This window comes from Microtus ochrogaster, chromosome 19 (assembly GCF_000317375.1).
Source record: "Microtus ochrogaster isolate Prairie Vole_2 chromosome 19, MicOch1.0, whole genome shotgun sequence".
Classification (NCBI taxonomy): Eukaryota; Metazoa; Chordata; class Mammalia; order Rodentia; family Cricetidae; genus Microtus; species Microtus ochrogaster.
This window is the reverse complement of record NC_022021.1, coordinates 20,930,905-20,951,717: the sequence shown is the minus strand read 5'-3', so window position 1 is coordinate 20,951,717 and position 20,813 is coordinate 20,930,905. Positions and strand designations below refer to the sequence as shown.

General features: G+C 40.1%; 1 long non-coding RNA gene across 1 annotated transcript; it reads left to right on the top strand.

The window, feature by feature from the left end:
• Nucleotides 1-223: 223 nt before the first annotated feature.
• On the top strand, nt 224-12,750 carry LOC113457168. Its single transcript, XR_003377795.1, has 3 exons — nt 224-372; nt 11,473-11,669; nt 12,168-12,750. It is a non-coding gene; the product is annotated as an uncharacterized LOC113457168 (long non-coding RNA).
• The last annotated feature ends 8,063 nt before the right edge of the window (nt 12,751-20,813 follow it).

The following is a 20,813-nucleotide window of genomic DNA, read 5'->3' as shown; positions in this document are numbered from 1 at the left end:
ACTATATACTGGGAAAAATTATTCTTTATATAAAGTAGGTATGGGGGATTAATTTAGTACACATGTCCAGAACAGCTAAACTGCTGCTGATATAATAGTCCTTAGCCAACTGACCAGGGAAACTGATGTGTAATACCAGGAAGCCAAGGCCCTGTTGAGAACCCTGTCTGATTCCAGGTGATCTCACTCCATCTTCTGTCTCAAGCTTGTTAAGACAAGGAAGGCCGCCCTTCTCTGGAATTGCTTTGCAGTGTCCCAAGCCTGCTTCTTTGCAGAGAGGCTCTACAAAAGGTATCCTCAAGAAAAGACGAAACTTGGTGTAGCTTCACAAAACTGTGGAATTTTGAATTCTAAAAGTGCCCTATTCCAAAGGTATGTGCGATTAATTTAGAATATTTACCACTGTGGCAAAGACTTTTATATCATGGATCTATTTGTAGGATCAGTTTGGCCAGGGCTGCAGACATGTGCTTGAGGGGCTATCTGCACATCCTGTGTACTTTTCCACTCAGGGTATACATATGGAAACGTGTCTGCAACTAGAAGCAAGGGCAGCAGGAGTAGCAGATACAGCCATGTTAAACAGGCAGGACTGATCATGTGATATGCTCATTTATACAACACCATGGAAAGGATCAAGCAGTCTGGCTGTGTTAAACCATCTCACTGCACACCAAAGAGATTTGAAATGGACTTTTAATTATTATTGCTGATTCACTATGGGCATAATCCTTAATATGAGCATCTGATAAGGTTAATTTTCTCTAATTGATAAATAGAACACTTAAATGTGTAGGCTTGAGTTTGTTGTTATGGATTGATCATTTTATTCTGACTTTTTGCCGAAGTATAAATTACAGGCACTCCTTATCTGTTATAGTTTTGAGGTCACTGCTCTTCCTTCCTTTACCTTTGTGTGGCTTTTTAGATTGGCTAATGGAGATAGAGCAGGGCTAAGTGACTATTAAACTCTTTTCCATATACAGTAAAAGCCATTAACATGGACCTCACTAAAATTAGAATTTATGAAAATGAGGGCAGGGCTTGGGTTAAAGTTTACTTTTGCATTGTGTCTGAACTAAAGCTTTGCTGGGCTAATAAATAGTACAAATAAAACTGCAGGGGGATGGCACCATTGCTATAAAAAGCTGACTCTTAGGCCCTTTAGTGAAAGGCCTTTGTAAGAGACGTAATGAGGTAGTGGGGCAGGAAGGCAGAGTGCAAAGTCTGGGTCCTCACCAGCCATATGACCTCAGCTTCTCCAGGCATTTCCTGATCTCTAAAGTAGAGATAGTTACCTGTTTTATGAGGTGCCTCTGAAGCATTTCTTTAATACATAGAAAGTGCCCGAAATGAAGATGTTATTTCATGAGGGTCAGGTAATTATTGTCTTCCTAGAATAAGTGGTAAGTTGTTTCAAATACTTCCCAGTTTGACTAAGTAGGAGTTTAGTAATTTCACCTGAGTTTGTGCTTTACTGTTAATATTCTTCTTACCGAGGAAAAGAAAGCCATAGTTGTAGCAAGCAGAACTATGCACTAAGTTAAAATACAGTTTTAGAAGAAGTTATATATCTCAAGCAAGTCACTACTGATCAACTCTCAACTTGATTTCTAATTTATAAAGATAAAAAGTCAAACCCATTTTATTCTGTTTATGGTGCTTGAGACTGGATAATTTACAAGGGACAGAAATTTAACCATCATTAAAGCTTTAAAGTTTGTTTGATCTGCCAATAAAGACAAGCGAAAAGAAAAAAAAAGCTTTAAAGTTTGACATCCAGATGCTAGCATGTGATTATTTTTTTAGTTAATTAATTTTTTGTTCTTTTTTATTGAAAATAATTTTACCATGTGATAATTCTATTTATAGTTTCTCTCCCCTATCTCCTCCCAGTTCCTCTCTACCTCACCAGGTATCTATCCATCTTCACATCTTCTTCTCTCTCTTTAGAAAACAAACAGACAAGTAAAATAAATCAGTCAAACTAGAATAAAACAAAAAGAAAAGAAAGAAAATATATGAGAAACACATACACACACATGCACACAAGCACACACACACTGACAGAGAACCCATAAAAACACACGATCAGAAGTAATAATATATAAACAAAAGATCACTAAGGTTAAAAAGAAGTCCAAGCTAAGTATTATGAGATAAAACATCTCCAAAAGTACCATTGAGTTTACATTGTGTTGGTCATCTACTTCTCGGCATGGGATCTCCGCTTATATGTGATTTTTATACTCTGTAAGACTACGCTAGAGAAAACCGACTTTTCTTTGGGAGCAGTTACCAATTTGAAAGCACTTCTTTGTTAGAAATGAGGTCTTATGTCTAGTTCCCTTCTTTGTTATTGCCACCCCATCTGGCCTGGACCTGTGCACACCCTGTGTGTGCTGCTGCAGTCCCTGCAAGATCGTATGTGCTTCTGTCCTGTTACATCTATAAGGCATGTTTCCTTGGTGTCTTCTATCCCCACCAGTTTAACAATCTTTTTGAGGGAAGGGTTTGACAAAGACTTCCCATTTAGACCTGAGTGTTCCATAATCTCTAACTATTTATACACTGTACATTTGTGGGGTTCTGTATTGGTTTCCATCTACTTCAGAACGAAGCTTCTCTGATGATGACAGTTAGATACTGATCTATAGGTATAGTAGAATGTTGTTAGGAGTTATTTTAATGTTATACCAATTTAGGCAGAATACTGGTATACTGTTTCTCCCTAGGCACACCTGTGCAGTTTCAGGTTCATGGCCACAGGAGAAGTATTATGTGCGGGTTCCGTCTCATGGAGTGGAGTTGGCCTTAGCTCCAAGCCGATAGTGGTCGGTAACTCCTATAACTTTCGGGCCACTATTGAACCAGTGTATCCTATGGGCAGGTCAACACTGTAGATCAACGTGTTTGTGATTATGTTGGTGTTTGCTTTTCTCCTTCCACTACTGCCAACACTAGTCAGTCGGAGGCAGGGATGGGGGAGGGGAGATCTCTAGTTAGGCTCTGGCTCTACTTCTCCATAGTCAGTGAATTATGTAGATGTCTTCAGCAACAGGGCCTTACCATCAGTTTGTGGAGAGCAACCCAAATCCATGGCAATATGTTTGGGGGTTTCCACGGGGCTTTGGCAATCAGCTTTATTAGATATAATCCATTCCTGACCCTGGACGCTCCATTTGGTGGTAAGAAAAGACTAGTTAGAGCTCTCTGTTGTTTGGTAGTTCCATTTAGATTTCATTCATATGTTTATATTTTAAGAAGTTTCTACTGCACTAGATTACCACATGATGGCTCAAATGGTACTTTAGTGTTAGGTGTCCCTATGTGTATTCCCTCCCTTAGTCCCCTCTTTCTTCCCCTTCTTCATTTAATCCTCTCATCTCACCCTTCCTTGTCTTCCCATAACTTCCTTGGGAAATCCTCCTCCCACCCAATCTCTTATGCTATTCCCAACCTCTCTGGTTATACAAATTGCAGCACACCTGTTGAAAGCTGATATGGTTGGTCAAGTGTCTCTTTAGTGGATTGGAGAGTCCTTTTGGGTATATAACCAAGAATATAGCTAGATCTTAAAGTGGATCTATTTCTAGCTTCCTGAAAAACCATCAACTGATTTTTTTAGTTCTTTATATAAATTAAATATTAGCCCTTGATCAAATATGTAATTGGTAAACAGCTTTTTTTTTAATTCTGAAGGTTGCCACTTTGTCCAAATGATGGACAAAAAGCCCTTTGCTGCATGCAGAAACTTCATTTTTATGAGATCCCATTTATTAATTGTTGTTCTTAGTGCCTGTGCTGCTTGGTGTCCTGTTCTGAAAGTGCCAATGCGTTCAAGATTATTCCCCAACTTATTTCATTGCACTGTTGTATTTTCACAGATTTCTTTAAGGTCTTTACTACTATTATCTTTGAGGTCCTTGAACATATTCATAATAGTCTTCTTTAAGTTCTTGTTTTCTACTTCAGCTATATTGCATTTCTCTTGGACTATAGTATTGGAATTACTGGTTTCTGAGGGAGGCATATTATCTTGGCTGTTACTTTTGTGCTGGTGTCTATGCATCAAGAATTTGGATGATTGTGATTCTAGGTGTTGATATCTGGTATTGTCTTTTTAGGGTGTGTGTTTCATTCTTTTGTTTTTGGTCACTCCTCTGAATCTTAAGAAAGTGTATAGCTGTGTTTTGCATGTTAGGGAGTGTTTCAGAGTCCCTGCCAGATGTGGCCACTAGGGACCCTGGGTAGAAAGTGTTTCTGGGCATTAGAGTCTGACAGAAAGGAATGAGGACTGACTGTCAGATGTGGACTGAGAAAAATCACTCACTCAGGTTCAGAAGAGTCCCCAGGAGTGGGAGGACAGGTACTTGCAAGTGGTCTGCTATAGGCTGGGGGTAAAACTCTAAAAACTGTGATGGAGGATAGGAAGAAAAATGAAGATTACTTACTTGATTCACAACCTGGTGAGGACACTGGGCTCCAAGTATAACTGATAGAGATCTTTTTGCTTCTTTGCCACATGATAGACAAAGAGAGGAGAGAGAGGACAGGAGACAGCTTCAGAGAGAGGAAAGAGTCAAAAATCTTTATTATAGCTCCAGCCCCACCTCTGAGGATGAATTTCCTCCACACAAACACTGCTAGATAAAAATTACTGCACAATTAAGTTTGTGTAATCTTTGTGTCTTTTAACCAAAGGACTTTATATTAGTTAGAAAGAAATAGAACTTTGTACATGAGTGGTCAAAAGTCTGGATCGGCCACTAGCGTTATAACATTCATTTGGAGAGAAAAGCAGTCCATGCTGAGATTATAACATTGCTTTGTGCTGCATAGAGACTATGATCTATCCTTCCTCCACTGACAGGCTTACATACGTTGCAGGATCCATCACCTCAACAGACTTGACAGAATTACTCTGGTCCTGGTTAGTGGGGATCACTGACAGTAAAATGGCAGCAGTCAGACATGTATGCTTATTAAGAGCTCTTCAATAGGAGAGAAATGGGTTTTACTGAAAATTCTCATCCATGCTATTTTTGTAGATTCATAAGATGCCAACTTTCTTTGCAATGCCAGAAGAATTGTTACTTGAGATTCTGTACCATGGCAATACAAATTCACAGCCATAAACACTTTATAAAAAACAGGTTTTATGCATTATGCATGAACAACAGAAACTGGTAATGATAACTTGTAGGAAAAAATAGGGGCAGGATTGTGGCTACGTGCCTTTGGTTTCTAGGACTGACAAAGTTAAGTAGATCATTAAAAGGTTGTCACGGAAAGGAAAGATGATTTGATGATTAAAAGTATCTGCTACTCTTCCAGAGGATCCACGTTCGGGTTCCACTACACACACTGGGCTGCTGACAACTTCCTACAACAACAGTTCCAAGGAATCTGCAAGCACCTGGATGTATAGGATGCACATACATAAACTCATGTATAGACATTCACATAAAATAAATAAACAGATAAATAAATAATTAATGCATATTTTAAATGTCTTTAGTTCATTAAGTTGACAATCAGTGGTTTAACTTGAGTTACCTAATATATAAACTCATGAGTCAGAAAAATAAATATTTTGGCAGGTCATGTTATTGACATGAGGCAAACATGAGATCCCTGGAGCATATAACATGTTACTTCTGTATCACATGATATGTCTGTTGGAATGGCTGTTTAATTATGGCATTATTTGCCTAGACTGGACACACCTGAGAGTTCAGTTATGATGGTTATTCATTGAGTATTTCCTGTATGTAAGCAAGCCTTGCATCAGAAGCTGGGGATATACTAAGGACAACAACAAAATGTAGTTTTACATTGCCAACAATCATCCTATGAAGTAGATATAGTAAGACAAACAAAGAAGAAACCACTCTATAGTGTTTAAGCCATTTGTTCAAAGTTGTATGGCCCTAAAGTTCAAACTGAAACTGTAGTGCTGTGGTTTTCAGAGTAGCCTGACTTGCATGTTGCTTAAGAAGCCCCAGCACCGAAAGAAGGGGCACCCCAACATAAGGGGATACTGCATCTTCCCAGGACTACCTACGTTTCAACTGTTATATAAGGAAATCATAGAAAATGTATCTTTATTCCTTTGCTATACCTGAATATTGCCTCACTAATATGTCTAAAGTTATTAGTCTTCCCTCAAAGAGCATTCTCAAGAAACTGTACTTCTGCTGTCTATTTACAGTACCTGGTGTCAGAAAGATCTAATGTCACCTTTATAGCCATGTACCTCTTAACATGTGAGGGGAAAGGGAACAATTAGCAATTTCTGTCATCCTTGTTAAAAAGGCATTGTTTCAAAGTGAAGGTTCTGTTCATAGATATGTCCATATAACAAAGGATCTTATGACTTTATGATATGCCTGGATTCACTCTCCATTTCTTTTTAAGTCATATATTATCAAGGTTATGTATATATGTATGTAGTATGTGTATGATATATTGAAATATTCAAAATATGTGGAATGTCATGAATATTACATGATTCTACAGCAAATTCTGGCCATCTGCAAGTGCTGATGCAAATGTGTGCTCACCAAGTCCACTGGCTTTCCCCTTTGGCAGGAAGGCTCGCAAAAGCCCCCAGGATTTGTCTTGCTTACATCCACACTCCCCAAAAGATCTCAGACTTAAAGATTTATGTTGTCAAAAATGTGCACTTCCAGGACTGGCTTCATAGAAGAAAACATTTCTCCAAGGTTCTGAGTGACATTCAGCATGTGAGCTGTGGACAGCTGTGGTCCAGAATTCTAGCTTTTCTGAATCCTTGGTATATTCTCATAAAGTTCAGATATTTACTATTTACCACAGAAAAAAACAACTAATATGTACTTATTAAAATGATGATTGATATTAGTTGAATTGAGACGGACCCTCTGATCCTTGGAAACATGTTTCTTAAGGCCACAGGAACTTGGAAGAGATAAACACAGGGGAGTCCTCTTGTGTGTCTCTTCAGATTCCTTGGACCCGGCACCCTGCTCCAACCCAGAAGTGTCGGCATCATTTGCAGCTGCTGACAGCATGTTTGTACACATCTAGGTCTCCGGGGTCCCTCTTTTCTGGGTCTTTCTCCACACCCTAGATTTTTGGTCTATCCCAGATCTTATCTGGGAGAAGGGCGGTGAATACCACAGTGTGTGGGGTGGTGTCTGTCCTAAGTGGTAGGCAGTCCTGAGTTTATCACACTGGCTACATGGAAGTAGAAACAAACCATCTGAAGAGATCGACAGAAACAGAATCATAGAGACTACAGGCCACAGCACTAAAGGCTTGAATCTTTTGCCTCTCTATTCCCATGCTTCATCTGCTTACGGAGGCTTTATTGGGTCAGTATTTGATTCAGGGACACCATGTCTTTTAATTCGCAGAGGCACGCTAGTTGAGGCTGGGAGGAGTGAGAAGATGGGGTGGAACTTTGATCTCCTGCTTCTAGAGGTCAGCACCAAGAACACAAAATGACTTTTCTCTCAGTTCTCAGAGAACTAATGTCTATCCAGGGAGTTGACATACTAGATAGTGAGAAACGAGGAGTCAGCTGCTTTGTGCAGATTCCAGAGGGATCCAAATAAGGGATGGATTAGCTTAGACGTGTTTCCAGTGAGCTTGTTAGGTTATAAGTGGAGTGCCAAAGGGTAAAAAACTTCGGGAAAAATGCTGTGAATAGAGATCCTGAGAATTGTAAAGGTCTGAGGATCTGTCTCAGTGCCGTAGAATAGAACACGAGAGTGAATAATCTCAGGACCCGGGTAGAAGTTAGAGCACAGGGATCCACGTCAGATTCTTCACTTATTGTTCTGTTTTTATTTAATTCAATTTATTTATTTATTAAAGATTTCTGTCTCTTCCCCGCCACCGCCTCCCATTTCCCTCCCCCTCCCTCAATCAAGTCCCTCTCCCTCCTCAGCCCAAAGAGCAATCAGGGTTCCCTGCCCTGTGGGAAGTCCAAGGACCACCCACCTCCATCCAGGTCTAGTAAGTGAACATCCAAACTGCCTAGGCTCCCCCAAAGCCAGTATGTGCAGTAGGATCAGAAACCCATTGCCATTGTTCTTGGGTTCTCAGTAGTCCTCACTGTCTGCTATGTTCAGAGAGTCTGGTTTTATCCCATGCTTTTTCAGACCCAGGCCAGCTGACCTTGGTGAGTTCCCGATAGAACATTCCCATTGTCTCAGTGTGTGGGTGCACCCCTCGCGGTCCTGAGTTCCTTGCTCGTGCTCTCTCTCCTTCTGCTCCTGATTTGGACCTTGAGATTTCTGTCCGGTGATCCAATGTGGGTCTCTGTCTCATTTCCTCGCCTGATGCAGGTTAATATTCAGGAGGATGCCTATATGTTTTTCTTTGGGTTCTCCTTCTTATTTAGCTTCTCTAGGATCACTAATTATAGGCTCAATGTCTTTTGTTTATGGCTAGAAACCAAATATGAGTGAGTACATCCCATGTTCCTCTTTTTGGGTCTGGCTTACCTCACTCAGGATAGTGTTTTCTATTTCCATCCATTTGCATGCAAAATTCAAGAAGTCCTTGTTTTTTACTGCCGAGTAGTACTCTAAAATGTATATATTCCATACTTTCTTCATCCATTCTTCCATTGAAGGGCATCTAGGTTGTTTCCAGGTTCTGGCTATTACAAACAATGCTGCTATGAACATAGTTGAACATATACTTTTGTTGTATGATAGGGCATCTCTTGGGTATATTCCCAAGAGTGGTATTGCTGGGTCCAGGGGTAGGTTGATCCCGAATTTCCTGAGAAACCGCCACACTGCTTTCCAAAGTGGTTGCACAAGTTTGCATTCCCACCAGCAATGGATGAGTGTACCCCTTTCTCCACAACCTCTCCAGCAAAGGCTATCATTGGTGTTTTTTATTTTAGCCATTCTGACAGGTATAAGGTGGTATCTTAAAGTTGTCTTGATTTGCATTTCCCTGATCACTAAGGAGTTGAGCATGACCTTAAGTGTCTTTTGGCCATTTGAAGTTCTTCTGTTGAGAATTCTCTGTTCAGCTCAGTGCCCCATTTTATAATTGGGTTGATTAGCCTTTTATGGTCTAGTTTCTTGAGTTCTTTGTATATGTATGTGTTCCTCTGTGTGCATAAATATATGTGATGTGCACATACATGATATGCATGTAGAAGTTGGAGGGCAGCCTCAGGCATTGGTCTTTAAGCTCTCCCCCATCTTTGTTGGAGACAAAGTCTGTCATTGCCTTGGGACTTCATCAAGTCAACTAGGGGAGCTGTTTTGTGAAGTTCCCCCATCTCTGGGATTGCAGGCATGTACAACTGTGGCTGGACTAGTCTGTGGCTTCTAGGCATTCACAGTGAGGTCCCTGTGAGTGTGAGGTAACTGCTTTACCAACTGAGCTCTGCCAGTGCAAGAGTGTTTTTTTTATAAAAATAAAGTCAATATTAGCTTCATTACTATTTTATGGAGTGAAGTCAGAATAAAATACCAAGTGATGAATAAATGTTTCTATGCATTCATATCGTAAAAACAGTGTAATTTATCTAAGCTGAGCATAGGTTTCCATGTATGGGAGCAGAGCAAAGTTAGGTCGGTCATGGCCAGGGCCAACCCTTGCTCTGCCTGGTGGAAGCCTTGGGGCCCGAGAGAATGTGCTCATCCGAGAATTCAGTCAGGGATTCATTTCCAAGGAGGTTCATCTTAGCAAGAGGTGGGCCTAATATGCTGAAGGTAGCAGGGGAGTTGGAATTAGAAGTGGTGGTATCATTGTAGTGGGCTACCTTAACACAGCTGAATCCCATCTATAGTTCAGTTCATAGAACAGAATCCAGAGAAGATTGTTGGGACCCCAGTTGTGTTGTTAGAAAGAGGAACGTTAGGGATGGCAGAAGTCATTTTGACAAATAAGCCAACCTGCCTAACGGTGGAAGAAAAGCATTGCATACTCGGAACAATTCCGTAACTCTGTGGCCATAGAAGTTCCACTCACTGCATGTGGTGATCTGAGATGACTTCTCCCCAGCCTGCAGTGATGGTGACGGCTCGGAGGTTGAAGCAGTACTGGGTCTTTTAAGTGAAGACTCCAGCTTATAGCTATAGTGGGGCAGGACCTCTTGGCAGGAGTAAAGATGGCAACTGAGGTCCCCTAGGCTAAGAAGGATTGTCACAAATCTGGCTTATGAGGAGAGGCCAAGACCAAGGAGGGCAGAGTGTTGAAATGAAAAGACACTTCAAGTTAAAAGGTGCAAAGCTTTGGTAACAAGTTTGATAAAACAGACCAAGATGGTAGAACCCAAAATGATTCTCAGGTCACATAGCATGTTTGTTACATGAATCTTAAAGACCTTTATTTCTTTAGATTTTTTAGTTTTGACAGAGTTTAGAAGTTTTGATGAACATAAGTTCTTTGGTCTATTTAAAATGATCCAAATAAGGTGAATTAGTAAATAAAATTCGGTTGAAGCTAAACTTGATTGTGGCTTTTTGGACTCTTATTTAGAGAGCACAGGAATACATAGATTTTTTTTAAAGTCCTTTGCATAAGTGTTAGTTTCTGTTTTTTATGGGATTTATGTGTGCATGAACATGTGTATCTCTGAGTCTACACGTGTTTCTTGTGCTTTTTCTTTGGCTCTTTTTTGTTTGTTTATTTTGTCCTATTTCAGTTTTCTTTTTTTTATTTTATTTTTTGGATACCTGTTTGTTTTCTAAGAAGAGAGAGAGAAAGACATGTGGATTTGGGTAGGAGGAAGGTGGGGAGGATCTGGGGGGAGTTGAGAGAGTGAAAACTATAATCAGAATATATTGTAGGAAAAAATCCATTTTCAATAAAGGAAAAAAGAGAGAAAAAGATATCAATCTTTCCTAGTCCAAGATACTGTTATTGGTGTGTGTGTGTGAAGAGATGTGATAGCAACCCCTGCTGACTCCTGCTGACTGCTCTCAGGAGGCTGTTCTTGCTGCAACTGACAATCGATATGCATCAAGTATTCAGACTAGACGTGGCCTCTGCTTGCCTGATGGGTTAGAACTTTGTTGAACACGTGCCCCTGCCTGATGATGCCATTAACGCTGGCTTCTCTACTGGTGGCAGTTGTGAGTTCTCAGCCATCTACACAGAACAATATGGCAGACAGCCAGCAGGGCCTTTACTATTCGTGAAAAGTTTGGAAAGGAGACCTCAAGGGGTAATAGACAATATTGGAATGCTTATCAGTTAGGGAATGCTTGGGATGTAGGATTTCTGATTTTATTAAGCTTGGATTTGCACTGGGGTTGGGATGGAATTGAGAATTATTGTTTAAAGCAGGAGAAGAAAGATTTAAGCAGTATTTCCACCATAGATAATTCTTATTATATTTTGAAATGTTGAGCTACATTCATTTTAATGATCAGCAAAAGGCCAACTTTGGCATTTCTGAATGTTCTTCTCAGCAAGAAATGGATAAATAATTGGTTCCTATTTTGTTCACAGACGTATTGCCTCCTGGACTGTGTCAGACAGCCACAGAGTACAGACTTCAAATCGACCTTCATACCATTTTGGTTGGAAATAGAACCACTGGAGGCTCATCATGTTACAATCAGCAAAATGGAAAAAAATCAAGAGGTTGAGAACACCAGTGGTCAGCCATTCATTAGTAAAGTTTCGTAAAGGAAGTCTCCTGTAGGGTATGCCTCACTTGCCTCCCCATCTCAGCTCTTCCTTAATCAATGCAGCTCCTCCAAATTGATGTGGACTGAGACACCCAGTGCCGTTCAAGTTAATTGAATGCTTGCTATGTGGGATTTACTTTAAAAAGATGGGAGAGAAAATGAGGAGGCATATAAGGCGCTGGGCCTGCCCTCAGTGAAGCTGCAGTTTGTTTCAGGATGCATAGCTCTTTCTTCTGCCCATAATTAAAGTTTTCTATAATACAAGAAACAAATAAATAGAAAAACATATTCTGTAAATATTTTAAACTTCTTTAATGAGAAATAAAATAGAACATAGCCCAACAATAGCAAAACAATCTTGGAAATTCAAGACATTTTAATCTTTTACTGTTTTATTATTTTTCAGTGCTGAAATAAAGTCTATTTTATTTATTCTATAAATATTCAGCAAACTTTTATTTAGAGGAATAATGCTTTGGGCCAATTTGAATTAAATTCTACTCTTTCCTATAGGTGTAAGGTGTCTACTGGAAACCAATATTGCTCTCCGGAGGCTGCACGCTGAGTTACCTCTTTTCTCTACAGGCATCTACTCCCTGTGTGCTCAAGGCTACCACTCTGCATGAGATACCAGTGAGAAGAAGACAGAAATGCAGATAAAATTTGGGGGTTTGGACTCAGAGATCCAATACCAGAGAGAGAGCAGCAAACATCTGGCAAAGCATCTTGAAAATCTGGCTGAACAATTTTTAAAAGTATTTATCTGTTGTATCCTATAGCTTAAATCACTATACAACTTTCCTAAAAATCTGTATCTTACCTGAGAATAAGTCATAACTTTGCCAGTGTTAAGATATTAGAGACACTGGACATTGTATGCTGTGTCTGTGACCTATTTCAATATGGATGAGCCAACAACGGCCATCTTTGTCTTGAGTAGTGTTCATGTAATTGAAAATATGCCAACTCCCTTTAAAACATCATCAACAGACTTCCTAATTAAGTTGCCGATACGAACTGTCAATAACACTGTGTGCTGTTTGAGAAATAAATAGTGTTGCTTGAACCTTGTCAAATAAACGGTGCTGTCCCTATATGATGTGTTTCTCATGGTCTTTGAGTGTGGCGCTTCACTGTTTACAAGTGACTTGATGAAAATTCTTAAACCATTTATTTTAATTTTAAAACATTGTTGCTTTATTCTTCAGTAAAGAACAGCTCTAATCTAACTAGTAACTTCAGTTCTAGGACTGACCCGTAATAGGGTGATGGATTGTCTCACTGCCAAAGTCTTGGTCATGAGGAATTCCTAGTTATCAACTTGTGCTATGCCAAACTGTGCATGTACCTGCTGCTGGAGACCCCTTTAGGGAGTTAATGTCTGCATTGCAAATTTCTACTTATTCCAGAGGTTGGTGAAAACTAGGTCTGGATCAGTGAACACATATGATCATGGAATGTATAGTAGCCTTTTTCATTATGGCTTTTTAAAGAATGTATTAAAGATGGGGGGGTGGGGGTGTGGTCCCAGCAAATAGCACCTTTATTGGTTTGTACTTTATGGTCAATATACTGAGAAAAAAGTCAAATAAAGCAAATAATTTTTATACAGCCTAGTCGCCCTGTACCTCATCAAGAGTGTTTTGGGGTCACATTTCAACCTTGCTGTTTAAACTCCACTCTTTCTTGCTCCCAGTCATCACCACCCTTCCAAAGGGAAGCACCCCTCTCCTTCTTTGACTTGACTTTTAGTAGCACAGTTATCACATCATCTACAGGAACTCATGGGGAGCAGGTCCTTTATGTGAATTTTCTCAATTATCTTGTTGAAACCTCATACCATCTATGGGCAGCAGACATCATCCACTGCAGAAGAATGTAGTTTGCTTAAATCGTAGGGATCCACATCTATAGCTCTATTCTGAAGCCTGATCTAACCCTTCCACCCTCTGTTCTTCAGGTACATCTTAGCACAAACCGCTAATGCCTTGTGGTGTGTGCATGAAGAGTGTGTTGAGAGTCATATCAAATCTGGATGGTGTCCAGACTCATTGCATTTAATTTTCCCCAACAACACACTCTCTGACAGATAAAACCCAGGAAAACATTGCTGTATTGAGGAAGGGGGAAGTGCAGAGCAATTGGGAGAAAGCAAAGTTGGAAACAAACCAGTTTGAGTTGAACCTTTAGCCTTTACCTCATAATGCATTTTTTTTAAACTTTCTTTTTTTAAACACAGTCTGACACCATGTGATAAATCAAAGCCTGATGTAATTGACCCAGAATTGATCCCCAAATGTCTTCTAGGGGAACATGCTTTAACTCTGCTTGTTGATTCTGAGGAATAATTGCCACCCTAGAAAGGTAATTACATATGCCATTGTTTATACACATAATAGGCTCAGGATACATGTTCTGCACAGAAGCGAAGAGAATTCTGCTTGCACATCAAGAGCGTGCACTGTGGATTCCGTCAGACTGTCCCAAATAGCATTTGAACTGGCCATTGTTGCCAGCCTCTGTGCACGTGTACAAGAGAGAAGGGGAGCATTAGGCGCTGAGACAATGGGCCACTGAAGACCATGAAACCAAAATTGTTCCTTTTCCTTACTTTTTTCATTTCCTATAGCATCTCTGTATCTGATTCACTTAACCGGTTTGGTAGAAAGACTTTCTCTGTGTGTGGCTTATGCGTGTTAATGAACTCTCATAATTCTTTCCCTCAAGGGCTGTTCACTCTGTGGAAGTGCATAGTGAGAGTCTCTCACCACAACATCCTCCTAAATGCCCTGGTCGGACAATCTCTTTGGGGGACAGATACAATTGTGGCTAATGCTTTCCCCTTACTGTATTTTCTGCTAAATACAAATGGAATATAAGCCCCAAATGACCAATTAAAGCAATTCATTCATTTTTTCCGTTAGCCGTAAGACATTAGTTATCCTAAGTAAATACCACAAAAAGATATTCCGTGGTAGTTTTGGCCCTACCTAGTTTTAACCTTGTTCTTTTAAAAATCAAAGCCTAAAAAAAGCACATTTTTATGACTTTCTGTGGTGCCATGGAACAAAAGAAATACATATGTGTTCCAATATGGGAATGAGCATTGTTTGAGCTGAAGTAATTCATCCTAGGCTATTCTTTGCCGCAGTGTCCAGCAAATTGCATGACCTGCTTGTTAGGCTTGACAACAGTGTTTCACTCAACAAAGGCCTCTGCAGGGCCGAGGAGCAATGGAATGTCAGAATGAGCACATTTCACACACAGATGTGCAGCCATAATAGCCTGTAAGAAGATGCATGTGGCAGGGAGTGAACGGTGGGGGCCAGGACCGGGGTTGGGCATGGTGCGGTGCGTGAGTGAGTAGGCTGGGGGCTGGCTGGAGGGGGAGGCCAACACTTAGCAGCAGGAACATGGCCCTGCTGACCACATTTAATCAGCCCTCTGTAAACAATTCAACATTTTCATTGTTCTCTAAAAACTAATAAAGAGAAACAAGCACTTTTCATTCATCTTGAAGTAATTTTCTGTCAGGTCGGAGTCCCCCGTGGCCTTCAGCTTGTGCAGTGCTAGCTGTGTGATACAACAACTATTGCAATTTATTTTACAAACTCTGGTCATTCACATGTCAGTTAGTGTTCACCGAGCGGCATCTGAGACTGTGCAGTTAACGAGTTTTACAACATTTCTATCAAGAGAAACTGTTTAGCATAACTGACTCTTAAGGAGTTATTATACCTCTAAAAATCCATTTTAAGGGGCATTATTTAAATAAAATAGAAAAACGGTTCACTGCCTTTTAAAGGGGCTACAAAAAAAGTCCATCAGCTCCGCGCAGTAATCCCCAGCTTTAAGCGCTCTCGAGAGCACTTCTGGGAATTGTCAGCATAATGAAATGTTTGGGGAAATGTCCAGATAGATTCCTCTCCTCAACAATTTTACTGCACCATATTTATTTTCTATCCAGTTTTAAAAGAAGTGAATTACTTTTTGAGAGGATGACTCTGTGTTGTGTAGATTAACTGAGCGCGTTACTGCCCATGTGCCAGCAGAAGGGATGGTTCTGTTTGCAGTGCCATCTCTGTGCCGTCTGCAGGTGGGGGCATTCAGAGAGAGACAGTCTCTCTCCAAATCCATGCTGTGCATGGGATTTTACATTTTCCTTCTGCTATATTCTTCTCAAACATCTGAACATTTTGTCACAAATGGCATCTATGAGTATTTTCTTTAAATTCTTAAAACAGACTCTCTTCTAACCCCTAATAAATAAATTCAGGAAAATTCATATACATGTGCATGAACAAGTAATAATAATGTAGGCCCTTTAAATCCAGCCCATGCCAATAGGAGGTGCTATTGAGCATTTCATTTCACGAAGAATAGACTCCTCACATTCACTGTGATGACCAATGACCCCAAACCAATGAATGGCTAGAGTCTCTGATGACATAATGTATAGCACAGCTCTGAGTTCATTCGACACTTTCTATTACTTAACAGGATAGAAGCTGCTACCTCTAGTGTAAATAGCTTAGTGATTCATACTAGAATGAACAAGGCAACAAGAAAAAAAAATACATTCTGCTCTAATAAGAGATATTACATATCTTTAGGAACACTGCAAATTTTTATTTGGCCGCAAACTGTCCTTTAATTTCTTAAAGCAATGTTTGTGCACGTGACTTTAATTTTCGGAAGGGCTCGGGCAGGTGTTCTTATGCGCATTAGCTGTTTATATCCATAAGAAGTATGGTAACACCCATGAAGAAATACAGTTTGGTATAACTCATGCCTTTATCACCTCCTACAGACATTATTTCATGCTGGTACATTAATATTTTTGGAAAGATACTGTAATTCTGAGAAACTTTACTTTCTGAAGTTCAAATGTTGAAGAATGAATTCTTAAAATGAATTCCCTAAGCGCCTTAAATTTAAGGCAAATGTGACTTATTCCAATATAAGCTCTTCTACCTTTTATTTTTAATATTTAGTGGCACTCCCGACAATGTTCAGATATTATATGATGATCATGTCTGAAAGCTTTCATCACCTCTTTACCAAAGGGCCTATCCTTTCTCTGTTACCAATTTTACACAAAATTTAGAGAGTGTATCATGTCACTCTTTGTGGCTATTCGGGCCTCTATTGATAAAACATTGGGGGAGATTGAAAAAAAGTTTTTTTTCTTTAAATAATTTGAACTTGAGTCTGTTTGGTGCAATATTTAGAACTTTCTCCATTCTCTGATATTCAAAATTACTTTGGCAGAAAGAATGTATTAGTGCCCTATCGCTGCCATAACAAGTGACCTCAAATTTAGTGGCTTAAACAACATGGAACTCTTACAGTTTAGAGGTTAGAGGTCTCCGTGGGGTAAGCATAGAGAACATAGAGAAGACTTGTCTCTTTAGGACCTCCCTATCTCCTCAAGGCCACTTTCCTTCCATTGCTTGCGGTACTTTTCTACATACTCAACATTGGCAGCCACGTAGATTGTTCCCAGGCGGACATCTATCCCAGCCTTTCTTATCACTGTTAGTCCAGCAGGAAAACAGTCTTGATTTTAAGAATTTGTGTAAGTAAACTGAGACAAGAAGAAAAACCCACAGTACTCTCCACAGTTCAAGGCTCATAGCTCCAGTGACATCTGAGAAAGCCATGCTCTCTGGGGACCATGGGAGAGGGTTGAAGAGGAGGGGAGAGGCAGGGAGGGAGCAGAGAGAAATGTAGAGCTCAATAAAAAAAGTCCATGCTCTCATGCAAGATATACGCAGAGCAGATCGGGATCTGGGCTTTGCAGAGTCATGGGTGAGCTCGCCACAGACAGTCTTTGAGGGTGTGTCTCCACACCAGTGTTTGGGAGGTCAACAGCATCTTTGCTCCTAGAGCTTTCTATGGTTTTAAAGTCATGCGCACAATAGCTTAGAAAATTACAGATATTCCTATGTATGCATTTACATCTAAACAGCAACACAATTAGTCTCCTATTTAAAGGTTCATTTAGCGTGTGTTTGTGTATGTGCAAATTTTTATTTTTTCATATTGCTATACAATCTTGTATGTGATATAGGTGCATGCATTTCATTATGAAGAATGCTGTGGATATGCACATTTTATTATGCAGAAGAAGAATAAAGAATGAGAGGTTGGGTTGCATTGTGTTCAATGTGGCTTTTTATCTTTTTCAGGTATGTAAGGCTTCAAGATGAGGAACAGATTGCAGAAACTTCCTGGTAAGCTTAGATAGTTTTCTAACATGAGTAGAAAAGTTATTTATTGTTTTTGTCTTCATGCTTACCTCTGTTTGTAGTTGTAAAGTGTAACATTCCTGAAAGTTGAGAGCTTCAAATTATAGCAGTGAATGATAAATGCCATTTTATAACAAACCAGAACGAGACTATTCATCAGAAAGTTCACAAACTCGAGTAAGTTACATGTATGGAATAAGACCATATTATGACTTCATGTTAGCACACTTGGGACCCTGAGAAGCAAGCATCTCAATGGGCATTTATACACTAGTGGCATGATCCACGTGGAGCTGAGCCGAGAGAAAGGTGATTCTCTAATTTCATGTTCAGTCATAATGTTCAGCTTGTTTCAAAGCATCTCTGTTACATTAACTCCTTCATCTCCATGGTCCCTAGGCTTCCTTCAGTACAGGACAAGCAGATGTCACAACACAAGCTGAGTCCAGCTTCTCCCCGTGTTAAACATGAGATGTTTTTGGAACAGTTGCTTTTAAAAGTGAAATTTTGCTAGGACTTGCTGACACACCTCTGAAATAAAAAAGGTTTCCTACTGACTGAACAAAAGTAGGTTGCTGCAAAAATGTATATCAATTATGAAAACAAGTCTGTCAGTGTTTGCCTACTGCCACGAGTGTCCTGGGGGTAGTCTGGGCAGTGTATTTTTATTGAACTTGCCCTAAGCTGCTTCCATTCTCTTCCTGAAAGGGGGCAGGTAGATTTCTTAAGGTCTTCCTGATAGCTTCCATCAGTGATCTCACAAGGGAACTTATGTCAATGGTTACTCTCCAGAGAAGTTAAACATAAGCACTAAATTTCCATACTGAAGCCCGACCCAGAGCTCAGCAACAATAGGAAATCTGTTGCATTTGCATTTAATTTGTACCTTCACACTATTATCTCCCATGTTTTAGTTTCAGGAAATGTGGTCTCAGGCTATTAGAACCGCATTTCATGCTACCGCCTCACTGTTATTTGATCTCTATGGCTGGAAATGACTTACTGAAAAAAAATGGAGCAAGCATACTTTATTTTAATTATACCAGTGCAGTGTCTAAATAAAAAAATGTACTTTATATTTAATGTGGAGCACAGATTAACAGTTTTATGGGACATAAAATCTATCTATATCATTTTCTATTTGCATAGCAGTTGTATATCTTTCTCTCAGCAAAACAAATGCCTGCGATGTGAGCTTGAAGCAGAGCGTTGAAGTCACGATCACACAGGCACTAAATAACATCTTAATTGGTCTGGAATGCCGGAGTTTGATTTTTTCTGCTTGTCTTTTATTTATTGATCTCTATAGCTTATTTATCTTTCCAGTGATCTGTGTGAGTCTATCTTCTTTCCTCAATAAGCCAATCTGCGGTGGTTTTATACTGCAAATCCCACCTGGGGAAATGTTCTAGTGCTCGAAGAACAGCGGATCCTGGAGAAAACCAGCATTTAAAAGCTTTTGTGGAGGTGAAGGAAACGTCTCCCTTTTTATACTTTGTCTTCTGGAGAAAGAGAAGGGAAGAAGGCACTGTTATGAAGGTGTCACCCAATGTGCGCTACAGTAGTTTCTTTCCCTTGTTTGGCAGCAATGAAAAACAAAGGATTTAGTGTACACAGGGAAATGTCTTTTAAATGTTTTTGTACATGATTTAGCTTCTAGTGAGGGAAGCAGACGGGAATGGATGGTGTGCGTCTAATACAACATATATAAATTTTCCTCTTTTATATGTATTTCTACAGCTGCAGTCCTAATACCTTTTTAAAGTAGCACTTTCGGATAAACTACACTTCAAATGACACATTGTGCCCCATAGTGTAATGAGGGCCGGCGAATGCAACCATTCTCGGGGCAGCTGGCTGGAAGAAATAAACACCCACACTTTTCTAGCATGTCCATCTCCACACTTCAAGTCAACCCTGGAAAATCAGTGATTTTGTTTGAACTGCTGCCTCAGTGACCCTCCTGTACTTTGTCAAATCGGCCCTTCCCGTGTTCTGTGCTGTTCTTTCAGGCTGTCTTCATCTCCCAGAATATTAGTAACACTGTGGGACATTTCCTCTGTTGATAGCCGAGGGAGAAACAAGCCTACAGACAGACAGTGCGGTCATACTTGGCTATACGGTGAGTGGATGCTGCGTCAAGTGACTTGACAAACGTATGCCAAGGAACAGCTTCTGACACCCTGTAGCCACCCTAATGCAGCCTTAACTGCTTTGAAATGAGCTAATGAAACTTTTGGGCAGGCCTTTTAGAGAGTACATTTGCATGTGACATAATTAGTGGTAGGCAGATCTCACCACATCTAGGGGGAATCTGCAGACAACTGCTCTGTCGACTATTAGTGCCTAATTTCTGAATGTCAGTCCCCGCACATCTTAATTCCTAGAGAATAAGCTCAATTGAACTTGTTCCCCAGTTATGCAAAAACTGCTCAGATAAAACCAAGTGGACACCAATGTAATGAATGTGGTTATTAAATTGTTTCAATTGAAAGAACCCTATTCTTACAGCGTCATAATGGGAACAATTTATCCCCACTGATCGGCCTGTCTCTCTCGTGCTCTCTCTTTCCCTTTCGGAGCTCTCTTTGATCTTGAAGCATATTGCTGTGGTGTGTCCTATTGAAAAGCGAAACTGGAGCAATTTTAATGCTTTTGTACCTTACCAGTGCTCTATTTTTTCACTGTTTAAAAATAGCTGTTAATTATAAGTGCAGTTTAAATGTCTCAAGTGACCCAGAAATGCAGGTTGGAATGCGACAGATTGCATGTCTCTTGGAAAACAGATGTGCGTTCCAGAGCACTCCTGTTTACCGGTTAGTCTCCTCTTTATGGGGTAGCCTCCTCTTTACCGGTTAGCCTCCTCTTTAGGGGGTAGCCTCCTCTTTACCGGTTAGCCTCCTCTTTA